The sequence below is a fragment of the Protopterus annectens genome, chromosome 6.part1 (genome assembly GCF_019279795.1).
Source record: "Protopterus annectens isolate FY-2018-M chromosome 6.part1, PAN1.0, whole genome shotgun sequence".
In the NCBI taxonomy this organism is placed as follows: domain Eukaryota; kingdom Metazoa; phylum Chordata; order Ceratodontiformes; family Protopteridae; genus Protopterus; species Protopterus annectens.
Window position 1 is genome coordinate 552,416,348 of NC_056738.1, and position 27,157 is coordinate 552,443,504.

The window sequence follows — 27,157 nt, forward strand, 5'->3', positions numbered from 1 at the left end:
CCAGTGTGCAATGCACTATACATGGGGGAATTTAATGACTGTAAAAAGGAAGTCTCTGGATCATATCTTGTGTAATCACCTGAATTGGCAAGCAAAATGAGTAGTTCAACCAAAAGCAGTACTAAATGCCAGATGGTCTAAAACGCATTAGCCTAAACACCCTCACATTGTCTCTAGTGGTGCTCAACAGTATGGATGTATATCCACACTGAGTCTATGTTTATGTTTTCAGTGTTCTTAATTTGCTGTGAATCCCCAAATTAAATAGTCAGAGATTGCTGGCCTGAAATCAACAACCACAAAGAATACTGTTCTAAGGATTGGTCTTCCAGAACAGATTGTTCGATTGCCCACAGTCTACTTTTGAAGAACTTAAAAGCCTTTGTAAAGTTGAACGTTATGAAGCAATTTACATGTGTACAAAACCAATAGTTGAGTGCTGACAGTGTTGCTTATAACTTATCACTGAGTTTAATGTTGGACCTGCTGAAATGTGATGTTTAAGGATCAGTACAGAACAAACAGTATATAACTGGAAGGTGTGAAATGCTTTCTTCCCATTGTATGCCTTGTTTTCAGACAGGTATATAGTAGTGATTTCATACTGTCTTAGTCACAAGGCCTTTGATATATGCAGTTGATGTATGGCCTAATGCATGGAGATGATAAAGAGACCTAATTCAAGGTGCTTTCCTGTGAAGAGATATAGCACTAGTTATAGGTAGACTGAGTTTTTAACAGAGCGTTAGATGGCTAGAGCCACTCCAAAGGATGGTTATATGACCAGCACCATGCCCACAGATGGATGAGTGATGAAAGCTATGCCTAGAGAAAGATGAGAGACCCCTGCCAACCCCTGCAATGGATCTCTAGAACTTTGACCAAAGATGGATCAATGGATGACAACACACATGGGAAAGAATGACAAGTCCTAAGTCCATATCAGAGAAGGATTGATGATCCAATGTATACCTCAATAGGGACAGTGACCATTATAATTTAAAATGCTAAACATATGAGAGGTGGGTGAGAGATGTATGACTTACATTGGCACTCTTACCTAGGAAGGAGGGTGGGGATGGTGGTGAGTCTTACCCCTGTGGTGAACTGGCACTCCAGAGGAGTGCCATAGGCTGCTCCCCTGAGAACAGGGCCTGGGAAAAGTCACATGGGTGGGATCACCCAAGCCAGTGCTTTAGCCTTTGTAGAGGCATATCAAGAAGTGAGCATATCTCCATATCAGTTTTAGAGGCAGTCTGTTTGCAATGACAAGAAACCCACATAACCACTAGGGGGTGGTATTAAGCTGCATCTACAAAAATGTCCTAATGGCTGCCAGAACACTGGCTCTGAGATCAGCTCTTGCTTCATAGGGAATGAATGGGTTGGGAACAGCTCTTGCCCTTTGAGGAACAAATGGGCCAACAGGTTACATGGACCTGATGGTCATCAGACTGCAGGATGCAAATCAAAAGTACAGAGCCTGACTATGTAGGTGCTGAAGTAGCAGAGGCTCACAAATGGCAGATTCTGTTTTGCAGATAAAGTTGACACTTTGAGGCTCTTCAAGTCACTGTACCAAGCCAGTAAAGTCCAAGAGGCTCTATCCACAGTATCTGAGGAGACCATTTGAAAAACTGAACCTGTGAAGTGAAGTATGTCGATTGGGTTTATATTATATCATTGAATGAACACATTATTGAATGGCATTTCATCAGAAATGCTCTTCATTGAACTCCCATCAAGTGGGGGGCTGCACCCACCACACCCTCCGCTAATTATATATACCAACTCTGAGACTGCACTACAGTGGGGAAACAACAAATTTTCTGATATGTATTGTAACGCGATCTCAGTCAGAATGGTTCAATGAATGATATTTTTGATGCAATGCTGTTCAATGATGTGATCATTTGATGTAATAATAGAGACCCCGTCGTATATGAACTGCAGAAAAAATTAACACGTCATCTAAAATCAGCGCTCTGTATAGAATGAGTTGGTAGTACACTAAAATGCTGTTAAAACCTGGGACACTAAGATCAACTTAAAGTGCCTTTGCAGTATAACATTCTGACATATCCACTACCACTGTAACAAAATTGTGCAGAACATTGTGCCATGTACACTATCATTTTACAAAATTGTGCAGAACATTGTGCCATGTACACTATCACTGTAACAAATTGTGCAGAACATTGTGCCATTGTACACTATCACTGTACAAAATTGTGCAGAACATTGTGCTATGTACACTATCACTGTAACAAAATTGTGAAGAACATTGTGCCATTATACACTATCACTGTAACAAAATTCATTATCACTGTAACAAAATTATAACTTTTTAAATTATCATCTAATTACCAACCCTGGTATTTTAAGTCAGTACAGAGTGCACTATATTCAGCTTAAAGCACACGATTATGTGAGCAAACATTTGACATTTCATTTTTTAATGGTCACAATACAATAACATCACATTTCCTTCCCGCACCTTAGTATTGTGTATAATTTAAAATAGTTTCTCAGTCCAATAATTTGCTGAGATGCACCAGGGCTCATTTTATTCTTCTTAACAGTCATAATTTCCTCTCACAAAATATAACTAGGTAGGTATTTTGTCTTAGAAGACACCCTGCAATCATGTTATGCATGACCCCAAGTCATGCTCCCCAGCTAACATGATGCTCTCTGTTTCGATTCCCTAGGTCATTTTATAGGTTCATAGGGTCATAGGTTTACAGGTACTTACTAGACTGTTGATTGGCAAGGATCTTAAGAAGCCTAACCTTACATTACCATGGTAGTTTTAGCCCTTATATTTTGCATACAAATAACCCAGAGGTGGACTGAACAAGGATATGTTGGAACATTTACATGTTTCCCCTATCTGTGAGGGGTATGAGTGCTAAACCAGGGATGAATTCGCAGTCACCCATTTGTTTGCCCAAATTAAAGTTGAATAGCACAAGAGAAGTATTTTACTTCATGAGAAGCAGAAGACAGTTCCATAGAAGTGGTATTCTTTTTGATAACAAACCTATCCTTCCAACATGTTCTATTTAATTTGCAAGAAAAATTGAGATCCTTTGAGTGGGTGTGCATGAAACCACTGGACTGGTGAATGCATAATAGTTCTGACAGAACAAGGTATGTTGATGCTCTGAACATAAGGCACAGGTCACCTAGCAGTAGTCTGTATGATACTGATAACAGGGACAAAGCTTTGAGATGATCTGTATAGTTTGTACAACTTAGGGTCTTAATCTTTCTAGTGGGAAAGCATTGTGCTCATTCTAGTTGTGACAAGTGCTTTGGATAGGTGCACACCAACAGGGGGATTATACTCAATGTCAGCCTAATAAGTAACAAGTACAGAGGAACAATTACATCCCTAGCACTGGATGTATTGCCTTTGGATATAAAGCAATGCAATGAAGAGAGCCTTCCTTACAACAGTGGATATATGGTGATCAAAGGACAGTTTATTGTCAACACAGGTACCTTGCCACACGTTCTCAGACTTCTCTCTCACTATCATAACAATGGCACTTATATCCTGTATACCATGTTTACAGCTGTGTCTTCTATTTGCTGTACTGTTCTCATTGTTCTTTTTAGTTAGTGAATTTACTACAGAAGCAAGTGTTCTCGCAGATGGATTTTTCTAATCTATTTGTACATCAGATTGATTTTTGTAGTGATTCTAAGGATGAGTGAGAAATGATGTTTGGTATATATTTCTCGGAGGTACAGGCCAACACGGAAGGACTGTGGCTGACCAAGTTCGCAGATGACTGCAAACTGGGTGCCATAATCGACTCTCCAGCCGGCACAAGCATCCTCCAAAAGGGCCTCATAGAAACAGACAACTGGTGCCAGAGCCATGGCCTCAAGCTAAATGCCAAAAAGTGTATAGTCATCCCCTTTGGCAAAAACAAAGTGCCCACAAATTACCACATAGGTGGTAATCCATTAAGTTCAGAAGAAGTAATTAGGGACCTGGGGACCCAAGTTGATAGCAATCTCTCATTTGACAACCACATGGCCAAAGTGGTTAGAAAAACATTTTATATAACCCACCTAATCATGAAGGGATTCACATCTAGATCAGGGGAGGTCATCATGCCTCTTTACTCATCCCTTATCAGGCCCATAATTGAGTACAATGCCCCTTTTGGGATGTACCTTACCAGACACCTGCAGCAACTGGAAAGACCCCAAAAGTACCTCACCAAGAGGATCAAAGGGCTCAAACAGATGCCACATGCTGCCCGGTTAAAGAAACTCCAGCTCTACTCAGTGGCATACCGCCTGTTCAGAGGCAATCTGTGTCTGATGTATAAAGCCATGTCCAACCCAGAATTAATGGACATGCTGCACCTCAAAAAATCCAAATCCCATCGAGCTACGCACTCGAGAGACTTGAACCTCAGCACTGAAATAAATAGGACATGCTGGAGGGACAGATTCATAACCCAGAGGCTCCCTTCACTCTGGAATAAAATCCCAGTCCAGGTTAGGCAGTGTCCCTCATTGACTCTCTTCAAGAGGAATCTTGATGAGTGGATGGGAGATCGTAGGTTTACCCCGGGTATCACTTCTGTGTCACTGTTAGACAGAGGCACAGTATACTAACCTCGAAAAAGGGCATAGCAAAATAAATTTAAAATGGGTGGCGAAAGCCAAACACATTCTGGCTAGGCTTATAAATGCCCTAGGGCAGATAGCCTAGTATGAACCTATGAACCTATGAACCTATGACAATTCTTAATTTATTAATCATGTTTTCTTTCATTTTTAAAAATCTTTTGAGCATAATGTGTCCTTCTGTTCTATTCTAATACCCACTTTTTTAAGATTTTACGTCTGCAGAATATGCTATTTTTTTTTCAAAATGTGTGAAATGACAAGTTCATAGGTAGCTACTAGGCATGTAGTCCAGGATGCCATTGAGGAGCCTAGCCCATATTCCCAGTTGTCCCTGACATGCTCAGTCACAAAGTAAGTAAATGGAGGCTGAAGGAATTAAACCTTGAACTGCACTTCATAAACTTTATCCTCAGCACTATGTGCCAGACTATCTGAATCCGACACACACACACACACACACACACACACACACACACACACACACACACACACACACACACATATATATACATACACACACACACACACACACACACATATATATACATACACACACACACACACACACACACACACACACACACACACACACACACACACACGTGCACACACACACACATATAGACACACACACACACACACACACACACACACACACACACACACACACACACACACACACACACACTCTCTCACTGATATTTTTTCTAACACAACTACACAGTTAACTTCCCTTTTTTTGTTAGTAATATGCTACCTTCATCTTTCCAAACAGCATTCACCTTTAATATCCGCCTGCTTATTTCAGTTCTTAATCTTCACTTTTTTGTACTGCTCTCCCTTCTTCACATATGTAAACAGCAACAGCAACATCACTTACTCCATGTCCCTTACAGCACACATTTGTAAACTGAAATATGTTTTTTCTCTTCACTCAGCAGCTCTGTGCTTAACTGTGATGAAGTCATGTTGACCCAGCATCATAGTGTTATTCGAACACTTTCAATTCCGTGACCTAAATGTTGGGAGGCACCTCCAGAACTGCCACTTTTGTAAACCAAGCAGTAAACCTGTAACTGAAAAAAAAACAGCTATATTAATGTTTTCAGCCTACTTTTTGTATAGTTCACTCCATTTTTCTCATCTTTACACAGGGATTCAGATGTTAGTCAAGTTCAGCATTCTTTGAGATTTGGTTGACTTGCTGATTGCAGAATCTGTCCAAGCACCAGAAAACTCACCAGAAGGCTAAAGATTTGCTTTGTGACTGCAGTGGTAATACTTATCAGGCATATTCCATAGTGCTGAGTTTGGCAGGAGTATGTATGGTTTCAATGGGAAGCTAGAGTTTCTGTTATGGGGAGAGGGCAACAATCTTTTTTCATTTAATTTCATGAGTCTTGTGTGCTAGTAACCCCTCTTTGATAACCAGTCTTTTGGCATTGGTAGTCTTGACATATTCCCTTACCATTCTCAACTGTGTGCTTGTCCATTGCAGGCCCATATACTTATTTTTGTACCTCATACGTAAAATACTCTCATTTCCACAAAAAAAAAAAAAAAAAAAAAAAAAAAAAATTATAACACAGCTCCCCACTGCAGCATCACTTACGAGAGCACATGTTCTGCAGTATCACCTATAATAGCATGTGCACTGCAGTATCACTTACAATAGCATATGTGCTGCAGCACCACCTATAATACCATGTGTACTGCAGCATCACTTACGAGAGCACATGTTCTGCAGTATCACCTATAATAGCATGTGCACTACAGTATCACTTACAATAGCATATGTGCTGCAGCACCACCTATAATATCATGTGTACTGCAGCATCACTTACGAGAGCACATGTTCTGCAGTATCACCGCTAATAGCATGTACACTGCAGCATCATTTATGATAGCATGTGTGCTGCAGCTCTACATATAATAGCATGTGCACTGCAGCATCCCTTAGGATGGCACATGTGCTGCAGCATCACCTATAATAGCATGTGCACTGCAGTATTGCTTATGATAGCACATGAGCTACAGTACCACCTATGAAAGCATGTGATGTGCAGAATCACATATGATAGCATGATCGCTGAATCACCTATGATACCATAAGCACTGCTGCATCTCCTTCACTAGCATGTGTGTTGCAGCATCACCTACAATAGTATGGACAGTGCTGCATCAGCTATGATAGCATGTGCATTGCAGCATCACCTATGATAGTGTGAACACTGCTGCATCACCTACAATAACATGTGGACTGCAGCATCATCTATGGTAGCATGTATGCTGCAGAATCACCAATGAGAGCTTGTGTATCTGGACAAATAAATGCCAAAAGGGCATTTTATTCAATGACTGGCTATTAAGGGCTGAGTAAATGGTGATAATGACATCCCTAGATGTAGACATAATCCCTTTGTTTATAATATGTGCAATATGTAGGATTTTGTTATGATAATGGATGTATGTTTTATATTCTCAGTTATTTTTGCCTGTTTCTCAGATGCTACCATTAAAAAAGCCAACAAACAAAAACTGTATATAAACATGTCTATCATGCAAACAGAGATGACTCTGCTAAGACCCACCCTAGGATTCAAAAACATGGTGGGTACAGTTGTACTGGCCCTGTAACTGTTTGTCTATCATGCACAAAAAGGAGAAATGTGAAGCCAGCAAATCATTAAATTAGCTGCCACGGTATGCAATAAAAAATATTTCCATGAACTTGTTGAGTGTAGGAGCTTCAGTGCAGATCAGCATGCTCACATGTGCATAAAAGCTTCAAGGTGGAAAAGTCATTTAGTAGCATTAAAGGGTTAGTACAGGATGGTTTCATCTACTTTTTAACCAAATGAAAGCATGTAAATGGGAGTATAGGAAAGCTATGAAAAAGGAGAAAGCAAACAGAGTGAATTGCTAACAGAATGGTGGTGGGGAAGGTAGGGTAACTTTTTTTTGGGGGGGTAGACATCCACTTTATATAAATAAAGTGTAGATAAGTTGGGTAAGGAAGGAAGGAAAGTAGAAGGAAGTAAGAGGATCAGGGTAGGTAGCAAGGGAATACAAGCAAACTTCAAAGACAGATACGATTGACAAGGGAGATTCTGACACCTTGAAGGAGGAGAAACACAATGGAGTAGGAGACATCAGACAAACACAGAGTAGACAATGGTGTTTAGGGGACTGAACAATGAATGATGAGGCATAGATACAAAAGATAGAGGAGCACTTGGATAGGGAATAATGTGAGTATAGGCAGCAATATCACCTTCCATGTGTTGGACAAAGTGGGATATCAGACCCCACCTTGGGCACTCTCACCAGTTCAGTGCAGGGGTGTGACTCTATTAGTCACATAAGGAGTCTTTCTTGGTGATCTCTGTGCTTATCTAGGCCCTGTTCTACCAGTTCTCTGATCACCTCAGCTCGCTTTCCCTAATATAAGGATCCATACCCCCAGCAGAGTCACCAGCAGGAATCACTGCAGACCCCACATGTGAAGACCAAGCAGGGGCATGGCCTAACTTCTTCCTCCTCCTGCTCCTCAGGTATATTTTGAGAATTACCCCAGGCAGCTTGCTGTTGGAATGGAGAGGTGGTGCTGGTCGCTTTGGATGGATGGGCCTTGGCAGGGCAACATCTGATACTGAGGCTTTTGCTATACTAAAACGGAAATAAATGAAAAGGAAATAGTATGAAACAACAAAACAAACCACAAAGGAATGTACTACTTACAAAGGATTGCAACAAAGAGGATGGGCAAAAGAAATTCAAATATACAGCTGAGTATTTGACCTTAAATAAAACTGCATTACATCAAGGAAACATGTCAATAAGTATAACCAGTGTGTACTAGCTATGGAAGCCAATGAGACTTGATCTTGGCAACCTCTGTGTACACCCCATTTTGTAATGCATGTGCCACATGTAGATGAGAGGAAAGCACCAGTTCTGTGAATCAATCCATAAACCTACTTTCTGTGAGTCATGAAAAACAAGTGTGCTACCTGTTGAGCCATTGTGGTAGTATGATTGGCACCAACCATATGAATACCCCTGTTAATGCACAGTGTGTGGGCATTGAAAGGTCTGCTTCACACAGAAGTGCTTCCATATGTACTGTAATAGTTAACCTACCAGTGCTATGCAGCTATGTTAAAGTCAGTTGTACAGTGCCCCAGATAGGTCTTATTCACAGGACAGCATTTCCTGGATCATTTTGACTCATGTAATATAGGTTTGAAGGTGTGAAATATGGCAACCAAAGTGTAGCTGCATGGCATATCATTTTACTATGGCACTGATTCTGCTCTTGGCAACTTCATGTTTCACAGGTTGAGGCTGGAAGTTACATGGGAGCTCCTCACTGCACACCCAGGCATGTACAATGTGCCTTGCAGGCATGCAGGTGTATGCACAATGTTGTGTAGAACTTTCTGTGAGGATTTGCTGATTGATACAATGTGTAGATTAACCGATTCAGAAAGATTTATAAGTCAGGCTTTCATTTCTATGATCATTATGCCCAGAGGCCAACATCAGCATGATATTATGTGCAAGCAGCAACAGAAAGTCTCACCACACTATGGAAGAAGCCATAGAGCTCTAGGAGCAGAACATCGTCAGCTGTTTCTGATAGCGAGTACTTTAGAAAGCTGAATTTCAACTTGTTTAAGTTATGTGCAGCTTCTTTCTAAGTAATTCACAAAGTACAGGCATATCACTGCTTATTGCATAAGCATGCTATGGGGAAATATGGCAGTAGCTCTTAAGTCTTCCTAAAGAAGAAGAAGGAGAGAGGTAAAGAGATTCTCAGAGTGTTGTCACAAGGGATGTCAACTTTAATGAAAGGCATACCCAACACCAATTGTGAAATGCTGTTTTTTAAGATGGCAGGGAGCCTTAAGATGGGGCAGGATAGCACACATCTTTATGGTTTCATGGTTGTACAGCACAGATATAAAACACCTGGCTAGAAATAACATTAATATGCTAATGTCACAGTCATCATATAGGAGTTTATACACAACAAAAACTGTAATGTGCATCTGGGTGGTGTGTTTGTGTGTCAATGTTGAGTAAAACAGGAAGTAACCTGTGATGAACCCTTTAGAAGGGCATACCGCACAGTACACACAAGATAGTGTCTGACTGCCAGACTAATTATCAGCAAGTCATAAGCCTATGTATGTCACAAGTTTGGGGGCAATGGCCAGACTGGTTATTGCAAGCTTGTCAGTGTTGGAAAGGTTATGAGTGGGCTCCCATCATCATCATCATCATCATCATCATCAACAACTCCCTTTTCTGTGGGTAGACTCCTATGTCAAGATTAACACTCTCAATGCAGGATACAGAAAAAGGAGTATGCAGTAATGCAGTAAGTGGGCAGAGGAACTGGTGGTTATTGGCACGATGGCACATTGTTTTTTTCATACAGTCAGCATCATACCTGTCAATGTAAAATGTGGATTGAGCAAGGTCTTCACAGAAAAGAAACGTAGAAAGATAAAGTCCCCTGCTGCAGTGAATGAGGTGCTACTGCAAGCTGTCTGTCTCCATGCTCAGTGGCTCAGTGGGTGAAGACTGCTGACTGGCCATACTGTGAATCTGATTAGTAGTATCTTGTGCTGGACATTAATGCTGTCAGTCGTCAAGACCACAGTTATGAGTAGGTCAAGCACAGGCCACTGTCATTACCCCAGTTACTGAAAAGTATACCCTCTGTCTTACACTAGAAGGTAAGGCAAGGGGGAAGGAAGGTATCAGTTGAGCCACCGCTGACAGAGATGGGGGAGTTTCTCACCTCTCTCAGTGGAGGAACAAACTTCTCACATTCCCACAATAAGGACTTTAGAGCCGAGCCACAACATGCCCTGACAGTATATGTTAGAGATGCCCCAGGTGGGTATTGCCATACTTATATTACACTATGATTAGTTTTTAATTGTTGTCAATCACTACACATCTCACTAACACTGTGTTTTGCGTACTGTAGGAAAATCAGGGGTATGACCTCCATGGATACCTGAATGAGGTAAGACACCAGGGCCTTTCTGGCTTCTGCCAATAAGATGGCCTGGGAGAAGTCACCATTAGCAAACCCTTGATAAAGGTCACGTGTACTACACATGGGAGTATTGGTAACCACTGAGTGGCCTGCAGACTAACTGTAGATTATACCTTGTGCATTACAGGCTGCCTTGTAGCTGATGCAGTGATACCCTTTATGGTTCACATATCTTCTTTTCAAATCTCCAGGAGGGGCCTGTATTTCAATGTGGGTACAGTCTATGTCCCCCAAGAAAATGGACGATGTCATAGAAGTCCTGTGTGATGATATCTCTCTCCTCAGCAGGACAGAGAAATCACATTTACATCTCTACATGCTGCAGCAGGACATCCAGAAACTGGTGAAGTACTCTCAAGGCAAATGCCTGACATAACCCCACCCCCATTGTGTCCCCAGCTGGTGACTGAAAGGTTTCTATGGCACAAATACCTTGGTATCTACTGGGATAGGAAATGCACAATTCCCACCGGACTGCAGATGAGGCCCACACATGTTTGTCTAGTCTTGCTGCTGTCCCATTTCACATGAAACACATCTGAAATGTTAGTGTCATGAAGTCCATGAAATGTTCTGTGCAGTTACCTCATATGGTGTTTCTAAGGGAGATGACACACACCACCATGGCTCATAATGGCAATAACAGCCCACTGAGTAAACACATTAACTAGTACAAAAGCAACCCTAAACCTATTTCTTTGACTCCCCAGCATAAACTATGGTCAATGCTACTTATGTTAAAGTAACATGTTGTGGCCCTTATATATTTCTGAATCACTCTGCCATCTTGTTTTACCTCATTTGCATACACAGCACCCCTCATTTTAATACTGTGTCTCAGGATTAGCTTACAGCAATTAGCATACACCCCAAGCAGCTCTTCTGTTCATCACTCACCACTTGTGCTGAATGTGTCTCTGAATCACACACACTGTGTGTGTGGCTGGTCATCATGCAAAACCGGTTACTACAATGAGGCTAACATTTCTGAATCCCATGTCCAGAGTTATGTTTTGGAACCTTATCTAAAGCATTGTAACATAAAATTTCATGTCTTGGAACTTCATCATGACACCTGGTAGAAAATTAAAGCAGTTTTAAAGCAATATTATTACAGGAAGGAAGTTTTGATGCAGGACATTTCTGCTATTCAGTTGCATGTCAGGATTTCAAAGTTAGATATCAGAACATCGTAATAAATGCATAATATTCCATACAAAAAATGTTTTAATAGTGAGTTAAACTTACATGTTTTGTCAACCTTGTCTATAATTATCCCCTTGTTGATTTGAATATTAACTCATAATATACTTTGTTTTGCTATTAATATACTTTTTGCATTAATATTGCAGTGTAATTAAAATTCAGTTTGTATCTGTATTGCCTGCTCAGCCCAGGCCATATCTGAAAATGGTCTTTGGAACAGTGGATGAATATTAAAATGAAAAATAAAAGCTCTAGGACTCATCTTTTGCACTGCTTTTAATATTACTGTTCAGCAGATCAATGGCATCACAAATGTGTTTTCAAAATACACCCACCTGTATAACTGTACAATTCCTGATGCCTTTGATGTTATAAGGACATTGTCATTGATTTCCTAAAACTTACTTCACAGAGGAAGCATATACGTGCTATTTTTTTAATTACATGCGTACCAGTGACAGTGCTAATCTGCAATCATTTTCAAATAGTTCGAATTGTTATAGCAAAACAGAAGTCTTTTATTTTCATCTCTGTATAATAGAATTGAGTCTCTTTTTGCTGAGGCTAATTTCATGAATTTGAACCACAGAATGCCAGAACAGCAGTGTGACACATACTAATACCATATACTTCACTGGAGAATGACTTCAACTTAGATAGCGGTATTCAGTAATGTAAGTACTGTCATTATAAAATCAAGCAAAATGGTTTTGCTGGAACTGTCTGTTCTAAACAAAATGTCAGAAGATAAAAACCACTGAAGTAATAGCCTATTTTGAATATATTCGAAAAGATTTTTCTACAACAAATCAATCCATTTCAAAATGTTCTACAGCTAGCTGCTAGTGCAGACAATGTGTTGAAAAATCAATTGTGAAACCTGTCAGAGGTTAATTTATTAATATGACATTCCTTAAAACAGAGGCCTGCACAGCCTACAATGTCTGGGCATACCTCTCAACCTCTTAGTGCAAGAATCAGGGACAAAACTAAAACTGGGGGGGGGGGGGTCAAATGCCCAAAAATAGGGACAGACTTTAAAAAGTAATCTTAGAAACTTAGAAAGTTGTTAGAACAGTATTTTTGCATTACTATAAATTTTCTGAAGACTATGAGGTCTGAAACTCAATTGTCTGGCATCATTTAGTGAAGGCAATACTGAACGATTTGCTGAAAACCCCAAATATTATGAGAAAAGACCCAAAGAATGAAGCAAATATCAAGATATTTTGCAAAATTGTGGACAGTTGATGAATATGTACCAGGGCCACAGATGGCTCTTTTTGCTGCTTCTTATGGCTTTAGGATTGTTTAAAAATATATCTCTGCTAAGCAGCAACATTACTAAAGCACATCAGTGCTAACAGTTTATATGTACCTTGATATTGGCATTAATACATGTAGTTTTGCATTCCTGTTCTGTTTTTCAATTCTTTAGCCAGGACGCTATCCAATTGTGGCTCAAGAAATACTTAGCTACTGATGGAATTAAGATAAACATCTTTATACTGTTTAGCTGACTTGCCTTTGCCATACGGTAAAAAAAAACATAGAGTAACTGTCATAATGGAGCACCTTGTTAGTAATATTGAAGTGAGTGCTTAATGAAAAGAGGCAGTTGATGGAAAGACATTTAGATATTACTGTCATTTCTCAAGGCAAGTCATACATTGTGAAATGACCTGCACACTGCACCTTCCTTTTGTTTGTCACTTTTCTGGAGACAAAACAACCAATTCTAAAAAAGTTGGAAGTTTCTCTACCAAAATTATGTAGAAACAGTTTATAATTCTCTCCCTGTGTAATACAGATCTAAACTAAACAATACAGCTATCAGATGTGGCAAGTGGAAAAAAATCTTTCCCAGATATGTTTTTATTTGGCTCACGTACTGAGTAGTTTAACCAGTGGAATATTCCATGTAAATGGTTCATTTCAGTGGCGTGTTCAGCATTTGCTCCATCTTCCTCGAAGGGTGCATTTTCATTGTCTGTAATACCTTATAATCTGCACCTCATTATAGGTCTAGATCAAATGGGGGCTAAAGAGCATTATCTTCCTAAGCCTCAAAGAAGAGACAAATTCCTAAATGTCAAATCATCACTGATACTGCCACCATGGACAGAAAGAAAAGGTGCTACCATCACAATTATTCATAGGTAATGGGTAGGGTCTAGCAACATGAAGTTAGAATTCTGGGGTCAAATGTAATTGTACAGCATACTCATTGGCTGAGTTAATAAATGGATCAATTTGTCCAATTAGAAACAAAACAAATTAGGTTGCTTTGTGGGGATTTGAAAGCATTGTTGCTCAAACCTGAACAATAAATGGTTTGTTCTGGAGAGTAAAATCTAGTCTGGGAGGCTTTTATTTTGAAAGGTGAATAGACCAGCATGCAACATTTAGTCTTCAATGAATCCCTGGGCTTTCAAGATAGGGAATAATACTGCTAAAAATCATATGAGACTTTACATTTCTGTTTTAGAGATGTTTGATTTCACAAGGTACCCAACTTGGCTGCGTAAAATTTCACATCTAGAACACAAGAGACCTTGAATCATTGGGCCATGTACAGTTTCATTAAGTACACTAGCCATTCCTGCAACTGCAAATACTGCCATTGATGAAATAGGACAGTGCTGCTGTGCATGATAGAAACATGCAATCACGAGTGAAAAAGACTACATGAGTGAATGAAGCTGAACTATATGGTATGTTGGACTTCATTACATAGCAAATATTGACAGGTGACTGTCTATCACCACACCATCATACCTGTAGAAGAAAACCCTAACATTATTGTGCAACAAATGGCAGTATTATAGCCATTACCTCCCATTCTCCAACATTGTGCTCACAGAAGTAAGCAGAAGGACAAATGGGTTGACTGGCATAACTGGAAAAGATGCTCAAAACTCCCATCAGTCAGGCTTACAGAGATCTTAGAGATTGTAACATAAAAGATAAGGCATACAGAGACATTGCCCCCACACAAAGGCTGTTTTGGCCTGCTGTCTAGTAAAGTTGCCGGTGTGTGGAGGTACATTCCTTTCCTCAATTGATTTGCTTCAGTTTCTGTGCTGACATTTGTTTTTGTCTGTCAACACCAGCAGGTATTAATGAAATGACCTTTAACAACAGAATGTCAACAGCCTGATTGTTGGATAAAGCAACCTTATAACAAATATTTCTGCAAAGTAATAGCGAATGGGAAAAGATGTACAAAGAACATATCTGGTTTTATCTTATACATTTTCAGTGATGTTGGAATGTAGAAAATTCATCCTTGTTTTTTACCATGTTTCATACATTGTCAAAGGTGAAGAAAGCATATAAACTGGTCCACACTTATTCATTCACAATTATATTATTTCTGTGTTTTGATGCTGAAAGAAAATATGATTTTCAGTAGCAGCTAACAATTCATCAGCTTTTCGTTGTTAAACTACAGCATACATTACAAAACACAAGTAAACCGGTTACAAGACTCGTGATATGATGTTAATAAGCACTCTTCTTCCATAACATCAGGCCTCAGAATTCAACATCTTGAGATACTTTAGCAAGAAGAAAGTAGCTATTTTGATTTTAGTGAATGCCATACCAGAAACAAGCTACATTAAAAAAAAAATCAAACTTTTTTTTTACGTTGTATTTGTATTTCAGAAAGACGCACAAATAAATATTTAAGCCTCATCAAAGACTAAACATCTGACTGCACTGCATCCATATTTAAGGTACGTTCTGAAAAGCAATCTGCCTGATATACTTAATACAGACAAACACAGTGGGTAGTCAGTTAGCCTTCAGAGGCAACAATGGCATATTTAAAAGGCCTTTGGAAGACATACTGATAAGTAATTGGGACTTCAGCAACACATGCTAACTGAGTTAAAAGTTCCCTTTGCATTTCAGCTATCCTATCCAAGACGCTAGGACACCAACCTATTCCAAAAAGCAGTCAGGGAACACAATAAAATGCCTATGAATAATGCAATGATGGCAGCTCAGGAGCTCAATAATTTAAGAAAATAATATTTTTTGAAGATGGAAAACATCTGTATTGAAAACTGTTTTTTACATAGTACGAGGGGGTAGGTAGAGTAACAATCTGCTCTGTCAAGACTTCAGAAAATGCTTTAAAAAAAGGAGGAAGGGAGAGACCAAAAGTCTTAGTTCAAAGAATACTTCATAACTTTTCTATTGCATAACTGTTGATGGCATAAGGACATGAAACTAAGCTTAAATCAAGAAAAGGAAATATGATTTCATTATCAAGAACATTTGTTTGGCTTTTTAAGGGGGAAAACATGACATTTCAGAATCTGAACCATATCAGTATGGAAGAAAAATAAGTGTTATTGTATTTGGTACTTTAGGCCTAATACTAACTCAGCAAGTATTTGCATTTCTTAATCTGTTTACTAACTGTAAAACTGCCCTTTTTCCTTCAGTATTGTACACCTAGATTTTTTTTTAATTTTCCTTCTGAGTACTTACAATAAAAATGATAAGGTAGAGTAATGAATGTAGATTACACATCAATGAGGGAAATAACCAGATTCACATCTCATGAAATACTTAATGTTTTATTAGCTGTAAATTAGTGGCACATCTCACTGATTGATATAGACAGGGTTCAAGGATGGGATATGGATTTCAGAGGTTAGATAACTATTCTACTTTTTCTACTTTTATCCCACACTATCACCAAAGGTGCACACAAAAATTCACTATCGTTTGGCAACAGAATTTGATACATGCTGTGTCGATAAACATCTGATAGCTATAAGAAATATATTAGTGTAGCCATTTGCTCTTTCACTTTCATACCAAGCTAATGTCAGAAGAATAGAATATTTTTATAGAATAGAATTTGGCTGTTTTTTGAGGCAAGGTGTGAAGAGGAGGCATGCTATGCATATATGTCTGAGAGCACCAAGTTGAAATATATTACTGTTGCTATTTGTTCTTTCACTTTCTTCCCAGATCAGAGAGTTACACAGAAGTGGCTAGTTTTTTTAGGGGTAAGGAAGCAAGAAAAATAAATATGTTACGGTGGTCATGTTGTCTTTCATTTTTTACACAGTGAGAAATTAGATTTTTAAAGACTGTTTTTCTTTGTACTGGGAAGGCTATGTGTGAAAGTAAACATCAGGTACATGACCATTTTGAACAATCAGTGAAATCTGTTGGGGCTGCACAGGTATATTTGTGAACTATGTGGATTTTATGTTAAGTAACTACTTCCCAATCAAACATGGCATACCATCTCAGAAGGGATACATTTTACAGGGACAGTAGCTTTTGAACCAATAGAATATTTATGGTAAGATTAATTTTGTCTAATCTTTGGATGAGGAGAGGATGAGAGATAGTATCAAATGCTTCAGAGAAATCAAGAAAATGGTTGTGGTGAAAAGGTTACAGTATAGAATGTGACTGAGGAAGGATCAAAGGGTGTGTTCAGTACTGTTGCTAGAATAGAATCTATATTGAGTGGTTGATGGTAAACTGTTGTTGGAGTGAGATGGTATAGGAGTTGTGACTATGCTTTTTTCAAGCATTTTTGAGAGAGATAGTAGCATATCAGTCAGTCTAAAGTTAATGATGTTTCATGGGCCTCTTTCATAGATTGGTGTTATGTAGTATTTTTGTTAGACATTTGGGGCATAAGTGTTCATAGACAAACCTATGTATCAAAATTATTACTGAATAGATAATGCTGCCAGCAAGCAAGTTGTAGGTATTTTATTGGGAGAAAATCTGGTGCTAATAAGGTGGGTTTAAGTTTTAAACGTTGTTTTTTGACTTAGCTGACAGTACATGAATGTAGTTCAAGTCAACCTGCATGTTAATCATTGAGATAAATGCCAGAAGTTGTCTTCCATTGAGGGGGACAGGGAGTTACCACTGTCAATAGTGTGTTTACTGAAGATGGAAACAAATGTAAAATCTTTTTTTTTTTTTTTTAGGTAGAGTGCTGGCTGTATCCTTCCTGGCCTGATTAGTTTATTGATAGTAGACCAATATTACTTTGGGTATGATTTGTTTGTATTAAGTAGTTATTAGAAGAAGGAAGTAGGATTTACTAACATCTAACCTTGAAAATCTCACAAGGAATTTGTAACATACTGAAAAAGCATGGTTATAATGTATTATCATAGAAATCTTTTCAAGCTTAGGGATTTTTTTAACGCACATAAGATTACCTTGGTCTTTCATCATGTAATTTTATACAAAAGAATGTTTCAGAAGAATCCATTATTTATAAATATGGTGCTTTTTGGCAAATCTTACAGTTTTTTAAGTTGTACTCTTTTAGATTCTGAGGAAAACTTTGGGCAGACAGTGATTCAAGGATAAGAAAACCTAATGAATATAACACCTTATTCATAATGGGGTCTCCTATTTTGATCCAGATGACCTTGCCAATATCCTGCTAAACCAGTTTAGTGCCACTTTCCCCCAAATAATTCTATTCAAAGACCAAAATATTTGAATCTCTTACTCCCAAAATTATGCTTAAAAATCATTTACTGAAAGTGCTAACCAAGACTGAAACTACTTCTTCAAAGAGCCTGACAATATAATTGGTGGTTTAATTAGTATTGTTAAGCATATTCTTGAAGACATACTGTCAAGTTCACCTACTGGTTTTGTCCCTGATGAGTGGTTCACAGCAGCAGTAATGCCCTTATGGGCTTGCCCTCCTGCAGAAATATTGTTTGTGTTGCTTTCGGATATTGTTTGGCTTCTTTTAGTTGACTGATGAACTAAATTGTCAACCATATTTATTTATTTATTATTTATTTATCTTACATTTATTTTACATTTGTTAACCGGGTTAGTCTGACTGAGCTTTTGCCTCATTTTCAACAGAGATGTGAGGAGAAAAGCTCCTCAGAGAAAATAATTTTACAAAAATAATTTACAGTCAGCAAAAGATTATGAAACCTGTTACAATATCATTTTAAACAAATAGCACCTAGTTGTTTTAGGGTTTAGAAAGCATATATGCAAAAGTTAGATGAAGATATAAAGGAAATAAAGTAGAAGTGACCTATTAGACAGACTTGTTAAAGTTAGTTATTTAGGAGCAGTCAGATTGAGTATAGATAGGATAGACAGGAAGTACAGGTAGTAGTGGGAGGGTATTATGAGCGAATGTAACGAAGGAAGGAAGAGGTAGGAGTACAAGGTTAGAGGTACATTTGGAGTCAGGGGGAATATTTGGTGGAAGGATAGTAATTTCAGGGTGGATGATTACAGTGGCAAGACTATTTTTGTTAGGTATTTTCTTGTGGCTAATTTGAAGCTCTTGCTATGGTCAAGGGACTTTATTTCTAAGGGAACTTGGTTCCAGGATGTAGCTGGGTTATAGTTATAGAGAAGACATCCGATTTTGGTATTGGGTTTATAAATTTGTAACAGCTCTTGGTCTGAGCTGTGTAGAGTCCTAGCAGGGGAATATTTGGATATGATAGAAGAGAGGCTGGGGCAGAAAGTGGGTAAATAGATAATGGAGTGGATGATTTGCAGTTGATATAGCTGGAGCAGATAAGGGAATTTAAGCCAGTCTAGTTGCTTAAGTGATAAGCAGTGGTGAGACTTGTAGGTTTGGTTTGCTGTGAATCTGGCCACCTTATTGTAGGTAGTTTCAACTTTAGAAACGAGTGTGGTGTTAAAGTTTGTGAATATGTGACAGCTGTATAGGAGTGCTGGAAGAAATAAAGCATGAGAGAGAGTTTTTCGGGCTGTGTTGGTTAAGCATTTCTTGTTGCGGAAGAGGTGCTCAAGTTTCTGGTGAGTTTTTATGATGCAGTTTGTAGTAAGTAGATCAAACTTAAGCTGATCATCTATTGCAACACCTAGCAATTTAGTACTAGGTTCAACTGTGATGCTGGTGTTGTTGCTAGGTAATATGGTAAATGTACTTTTGTGAGATATTTTTGGGAGGAAAAGTAGGAGCTTTGTTTTCTTAGGATTAAGAATTAGTTTGTTATCACTAAGCCATGTCTCAATGGTGTTGAAAGATGACTGGGTAGTAGAGTGGACATCTGATGGGTTGTCAGCAATGGTGATAACAGTAGAGTCATCTGCATATTGCACAAGTGATGACTGGGGACAAGAGGTATAAAGTTAGTGAAAATATTAAAGAGCAGTGGTCCAAGGATGGATCCCTGGGGGATACCCATTCGCACAGTGAGGGGGGGGGATAGTGCAGAGAGCCATTTGACTGATTGCTGGCAGTTAGAGAGATAGCTAGAGAACCAGGAGATAGTAGGGGGAGAGAAATTTAAGTTAGTGAGTTTGTCCAAGAGGAGAGGGTGAGAAACAGTGTCAAACTCTTTAGAGAGGACAATGAATAGGCATGAGACAAGTTTATTGTTATCATGAGCAAGGGAAACTGTGTTGATGAAGGATATTAGTGCAGTTGTAATATGATTAGGATGGAATCCATGCTGAGTGGGTGTGAGAAGGTTTTTTTGGTGAAGGTAATGCATTATCTGCTTGTGAATGCATTTCTCTAGGATTTTGGAGAGAGGAAAAAGTATGGCAACTGGTTTGAAGTTTGATATATCCGAGGAATTGCTACCTTTGTGAATGGGTAATGTAATGAAATTATTCCATATAGTGGGGACATAGGATTCAGAAATAGAGCAGTTGATCAAGATAGAAACAGGATAGGCCAGAGGTTCAGACGCAATCTGTAGAAAATAGGAGGGTAGGTTGTCAGCTGAGGGGGACCAGGGTTTGAGTTTAGAGTGCAAAGATTTTATATAGTTAGTCAGTACTGCTTTAAGAGAGAAACAGTTAGAAGGGTTGGGAAGAGGTGCTGAGTTAGTGAGGGTGTTGGCATTGTTGCTGGGGGGAAGAGAATTTATTAAGGTAGTTATCGAGTTTATAAAATGATTGTTAAATTTAATGGCTGTGTCTTCAGGGGTTATATTAGGGCATGAGTTTGGAGGGCAAGGGTTTCCAGGATGTAGAATATGATTTGATAGAGTTTCAGAATTTTTTAGGGTCTTATTTTAGAGTAGTGGGGAGATTAGCATAGAAGTTAATTTTGTCTTTAGGTATGATTTTTTTTTTATTTTATTTCTAAGTTCTTTATATTTTTGAAGGAGGGAAAGGGTCCTGGTTTTAGTCCACATTTTCTATATCATGTCCTGGTTTTTCATGAGAGTTTGGGTGGATTTAGTAAGCCAAGGAGCAGTGTTGGATTTGATTCTAATTGAGTTGAGAATGTTAAGGAAAGTAGTGTTGAAGGACTGGACAGCTTCATCTAAGGAGAGAGTGGTGAGACGAGACCAATTAATTCTAGAGAGTTGGTCAATGAAGGAGTCAGGACAGAATTGTGAAAGTTTGTGGGTGGTAATAAACTTGTAGTGTTTGGTATAGTGGGGAGTATGTCTGGTGACTGCTATAGGGCAGTGGTCACTAAGGGCATATGGTTTGATCATATGGGTTTTGACAATCTAGTTCATCCATCAAATGAGCTAGATCTGCTCCTACATAAGGTTGGCCTTACAACCAACCAGGGAATTTATAGACCTGTCAGTCTTATAAGCCTCACCTGGAAAGTCATGGAACATAGGTTCATAGGTTCATAGATTATTACTAGGCTAACTGCACATGTGGGCTATTATAAGCCTAGACAATTACCCCATGTCAGAATCAAACCCTGCACCTTGTGTTGATAAGGTAAACACTTTAACCATTATGCCACCCTCCCACACCCAATATTATAACTATAACATATTATAACTAACCTCATAAACTGTGACATCAACAGTCTTGTTTGACTTGATCCCCTATAATTTGGTTATGTAAAGGATAGAATAATTTAATTTCTTAAATTTCTTTGAAGTGGTTGCAGAGGCAATACATGGTGTCCATGAAGTTTACTTGGTATATTATGACCTGAGTAAGGCTATTGACACCATTCTGTATGCTGGCATCATCCAAAATCTAAATCTTTTAAAACTCAACCCATATGTGATAAGATGGATAGGAAACTGGCTGAAAGAATCAACATAGTGCGAGTCACAGTAGCCTCATAAGGAAGTATGAAAGTGACCAGTAGTGTCCCTCAGAGCTCAAAGACAGGACCTACCATTTTTGATATTATATTTAATTTTCAGATCTCAAGCAGAGAGACAAGACCTCTGGCTACAAATTTTGCAGACAATTATAAACTTGGGTTGGTTGTTAGGTCACCCTATGCCACCCAAACTTTCCAGTATTAACTTGCCATAGTAACTTCTTGATGTACTAAACATGGGATCAAACTTAATGCTAAGAAGTATAGTATCATCACTTCTGATAGACACCCCCTCCTTTTTTCATAATGTCTTCACAACATACCTCTACAAAACAAAAAATGTAGTTATGGACCTAGTCAAATGGGTTGATAGCGCTATCGCTCTCTCTCTCTCGTCAGAAAAGTCTTTGATTTAGCTCAGCTAATTGCCAAAAGAATATCAACAAGGTCTAAAGATGTAATTACTCCCTTACACACACTATTGATCTGGCCAGTTATTTAGCACAAGGCCACCTTTAGGATGTAGCTCACTAAATCATCAAATAATTAGGAAGACCTCAAAGGTTCCTAACCAAAAGAGATCAGAGGCCTAAAGTCCATGAGCTACTGGAAACTTTATCACTTTTTGAGAATCTTATAGATTGTTTAGGGGAGATCTCTGTCTTACTTACAGATCCATTATAAAAACAATTGTCTTGGATGTTGTTTCTCTGCAAGTCCAATATTTTCACTAATACTAGAACCAGTGACTCAAATCTTCTTCAGCAGATAAATAAAACAAAATGGAAGGACAGATTTATAACCTGGCAACTCCCAAACATCTGGAATAAACTTCACCTGCATGTTAAGCAGTGTAATTCACCATCATCCTTTAAACTTAACTAACATGGTGTCAAAGGAAAAATAACTTCAAAATGATCAACACACGGCAGGTTCAGGTTAAGGCACTTTAATCTTGCAGCAAGGAGACAAAAACGTGCTAATACAGAGTTTGTCTAACTAGAATCAGGAAGTGAAGCTATTCTTATACATTTCTTACAAGGTATTGCCTACTAAGCTGATGTAATAAATCACAAGTTCTTTCAATATTATTTCACAGCAGCTGTTTGTCCATGATTTTCTGCTGGCACATCAAGTTTACAAAAAAACTTCCTAAGAAAAACAACGTGGCCTTGATGACCACCGGTCAGACACAACTTCTCACTATGCAATGTTACCATTCAAGGTACTATGGCTAATTCGAGCACAAAGCAAGTACAGATTACAGTTCATTTCTTCAAGCAGTCTTTGTTTGATGTATCTCTTCTTTTCCACAGCTGTGCATGTTCTCATAATACGAACAGGGCTGATTGTTCATATTCAATCACATTATAGAAAACAGTATTGTTCTATTCATTCACTATTCATTAATGTTCCTGACCTAGCAGATAATCACCTGCTTCTCAGTACATTTCCTAAAGGCATAAACATGAATTTTGCTGTGCTAGCAAATACTAGGTCAGAGAGCATCTTGCAATTTCAGAAAGCATACTGCAGTTTGAAAAAACATCTTATAATTTCATACAGAATTAAGCTGTACATAAACTAGAATGAAATGTGTAAACCCTTTTAGCTTCTAATAAGCACTAAACATATACATTAATACATATTTTTCTAACATTTCCCCCCTGTTAATACTTTTTATTCTATTTTCAAAAGCATAAACAGTTGCTTCTTTTCCTAACCTCTTTCTGTTCGGAATTTGCAGTTAAGAGAGTCATTCAGTTTAAACTTATGAAAGTGTTTCATTTTTCAACAGTTTTTCAATTTCAGTACTTTGATATAAAGTCTCAGAAACTGACATGTCTATAAAATCTTTGATCAATCTTTTCATGCAGGGAATACCACAACAAACACACACTCCTAATAGGAGTAATCCCACACAAATGGCATTCAGGATGTTCATTAGGATGCTACCCCACCCCCAAACAAATTCTGGAAAAAGTCCATCAGTGGGTTTGGGCCTGGTTTGGTCATGGCCGACACTTGCTGAATCACCTCAAGATGGATGTTTATCTCATGCTGGTTGTCAGGAATATACAAACAGCACTCCTCTTTTATTAAAGCGCACGTACCACTTTTCGCCGCTAGGGTGAAGTCAAGAGCCATGCGGTTTTGAAGCACCACAGTTCTCATAGCATTCAGTTCATCAGTCATTAATTCGAGAGCAGAAAAAGTTGCATTACTCATTACTTTGAGAAGTTTGGACAGTTTTCTCAGCTCCCAAATCGATTTCACTGTGCCATATGCAGGGGCTATACCTGCCCACGATATAATAGTGTCACTCAAGTCCATGTGTGTCAGTTTATCTTTGTTTTTCACGGAATTATGGTTTCTCCAGCCTGCTTCGATTCGTCCCACTGGATTTTCAGGCCTTCTGATTGGATTTCTGGTTTTCTTGGTGATCTTTCTGACATTTCGAAATTTTCCCTGAGCCAAGACTGCAGTGTGTCGTATGGCCGGAACAAGGTAACCCAATAAACAACTGCTGGACCAGTTCTCAGGTAACCATTTGTATGCCTTTTTCCTACAAACAAAATAACAATTCTCTACTTTAGTATTAATATACACTTGCCCTGCATGAAACATTTTCTTATCAATAATAGATAGTTGTTTTAAAAGAACAGGATTACGTAGTATCTCATCAATAGTCTTATGAATCGACTCAAGATATGAGTCATAGTTTGCATCACAGATATAACCTGCATTATTGGCCTTGGTATAACATTTGTAAGGAACAGTCACATTACAATTCTTCCAACCTACCTGAACAGTATTATTTTTGTAAAAACATACAATTCCCTTTTGTGTAACAGGCAGGTACAATGCTATTTTATCTTGTGATTTTACAGTCGTAGTATCAAAAAGCAAATTTTCCTAGGTCTCATTGACCCCTAGGGGACAGCAGTCATTAATAATCCCCCATATGCTGTTGGTATAGCTGTGCAGATCCAGCAATTCGAAACATTAAAAGTTTCAGCATACACATATTTAATTGCTTGGTAAGTGTTAAAGTTTGGATGCCAGTCTATGAATGATTCATGTTTATTCAGTTCAGCTCGTGTGGCTGGAAAAAGGAAAGGCCACAACAAAAAGATTAATGTTATCAGTGTAGCCAACAGAATGATCATGCAATACTTCCGAGGTTGTTCAGCATTTCTATTTGCTCCGTATCTGGTCATTTTGTTCTTGTGTAGCAGTAACACGTTTTTTGTCCAGTTCAAAGTTTTTAACCAATTTACAGTGTGTCAGATGAATCCAGGACGCTCGGCCTGCGATCTTGACTGCAGTGGGTGTTAACAGTAGCACTTCATACGGCCCTTCCCACTTCGGTGTGGTCCAGTTCTTTTTCTTGATAACCTTCACCCAGACCCACGTGCCTGGGACTACTGCTGCTTCCAATGGTCTGGTTTGTTCTTTATCTGAAACAGAATTTAACTGCAAAAGTTGTTTATTACTTAAAAGTCGTCTCATATATTCTGCAAGTGAACTGTCAGCCTCCTGGTCTACAGGCATGAGAGGTTTCCACTGAGGTATATAATATGCCCTCCCAAACAGTATTTCAAAAGGAGTTAACCCCTTTGCATTTGGAACAGTTCTCATGCTCAACAGTGCCAGAGGCAGGCAGTGCACCCAGTTCTGCTGTTTCTCACTAATCAATTTCCTAAGTTTGTTTTTCAAAACCCCATTATGCCTCTCTACTAACCCTGAGGATTGGGGGTGGTATGCACAATGGTTCTTTAAAGAAATTCCGAAATACCGGCTCAACTGTTGTATGGTCTGATTTACAAAGTGTGTGCCATTGTCACTGTAGATCTTTTCCGGTATGCCAAATCTAGGAATAATTTCTTTAACAAGGACTTTTGCAACAGTAGCTGCATCTGGATTTTTAGTCGGAAAAGCTTCCACCCATTTGGAAAACATCTATAATGACAAGACAATATTTCTTATTTTCACATTTGTTTAGTTCTATGAAATACATACAGATAGTATGGAATGGGTATGGTGGTGTTGGAAAACTCCCTTGCTTAGGCTTCAGTGCCCCTTGTGCATGATGCCTGTTACAAACATGGCATGCTGCACAAACATTTTTTGTGTAGTTTGTAAATCCATATGCAGTGAACACTCGGTTCACTAACTGTACCATCCCCCCTGTTGAGACATGGCACTGCCCATGGCTCAACAAAGCTGCATATCTAAACAAGTTAGACGGCAACATTGGTTTTCCTTCTTTGGAGATGTACAGCCCTTTCTCAAAAATTGCTCCTTGTTTTATCCATTTCTGTTTTTCTACATTTGTACTAAGTGTCTGCATTGTTTTTAACATTTCTAAATCTAAAATCTCAGAAGGTTGTAATTCCTCACTCAAAAGAAATACTTCTGAAGCTGAAGCTGCCTGCTTTGCAGCTGTATCAGCTCTCGCATTACCTTTTGAAATCCTATCCTGTTGCTTGGTATGAGCTACACATTTACAAATAGCTACTTTCTGAGGTAACTGAATAGATTCTAACAAATCTAAAAAAAATTGCACATGATTAATCAGTTTACCTGTAGATGTTATCATTCCTCTATTTTTCCACTGTTGTGCAAAAACATATACAGTAGAAAAAGCGTATTGGCTGTCAGTAAAAATGTTCACACATTTACCCTTTGCCAAGGTACATGCCCTTGTCAAAGCAATCAATTCTGCTGCTTGTGCAGATAAGTTGTGTGGTAAAGACTTCGCTTCTAAAATCTCAGTATCAGAAATTACTGCATATCCCACTAGATTCTGTCCTGTAGGGCCCCTTCTGCATGAGCCGTCCACGTAATATGTCACCTCAGCATCATCCAAGGGAACATCCATTAGATCTTTTCTAGGCAGTGTCTTTTGCTCAATCTCCTGCAGGCAGCTGTGTGGTGTGCCATCCGCAGGGGTCGGGAGGAAGGTAGACAGGTTTAAAGTTGTACATCATTCAATTGTCATATGAGGTTGGCTCAAGAGTATCATCATACAGGAAAGATGTCTAGCAGGAGAAAGATATGCTACTTTTTCTTGCAGTAAAATAATTGCGACTGTATTAGGCACTCTCAATGTGAAAGGGTGGAACAACACTACTGAGGCCGAAGCCTGTACTGCCATTGTAGCT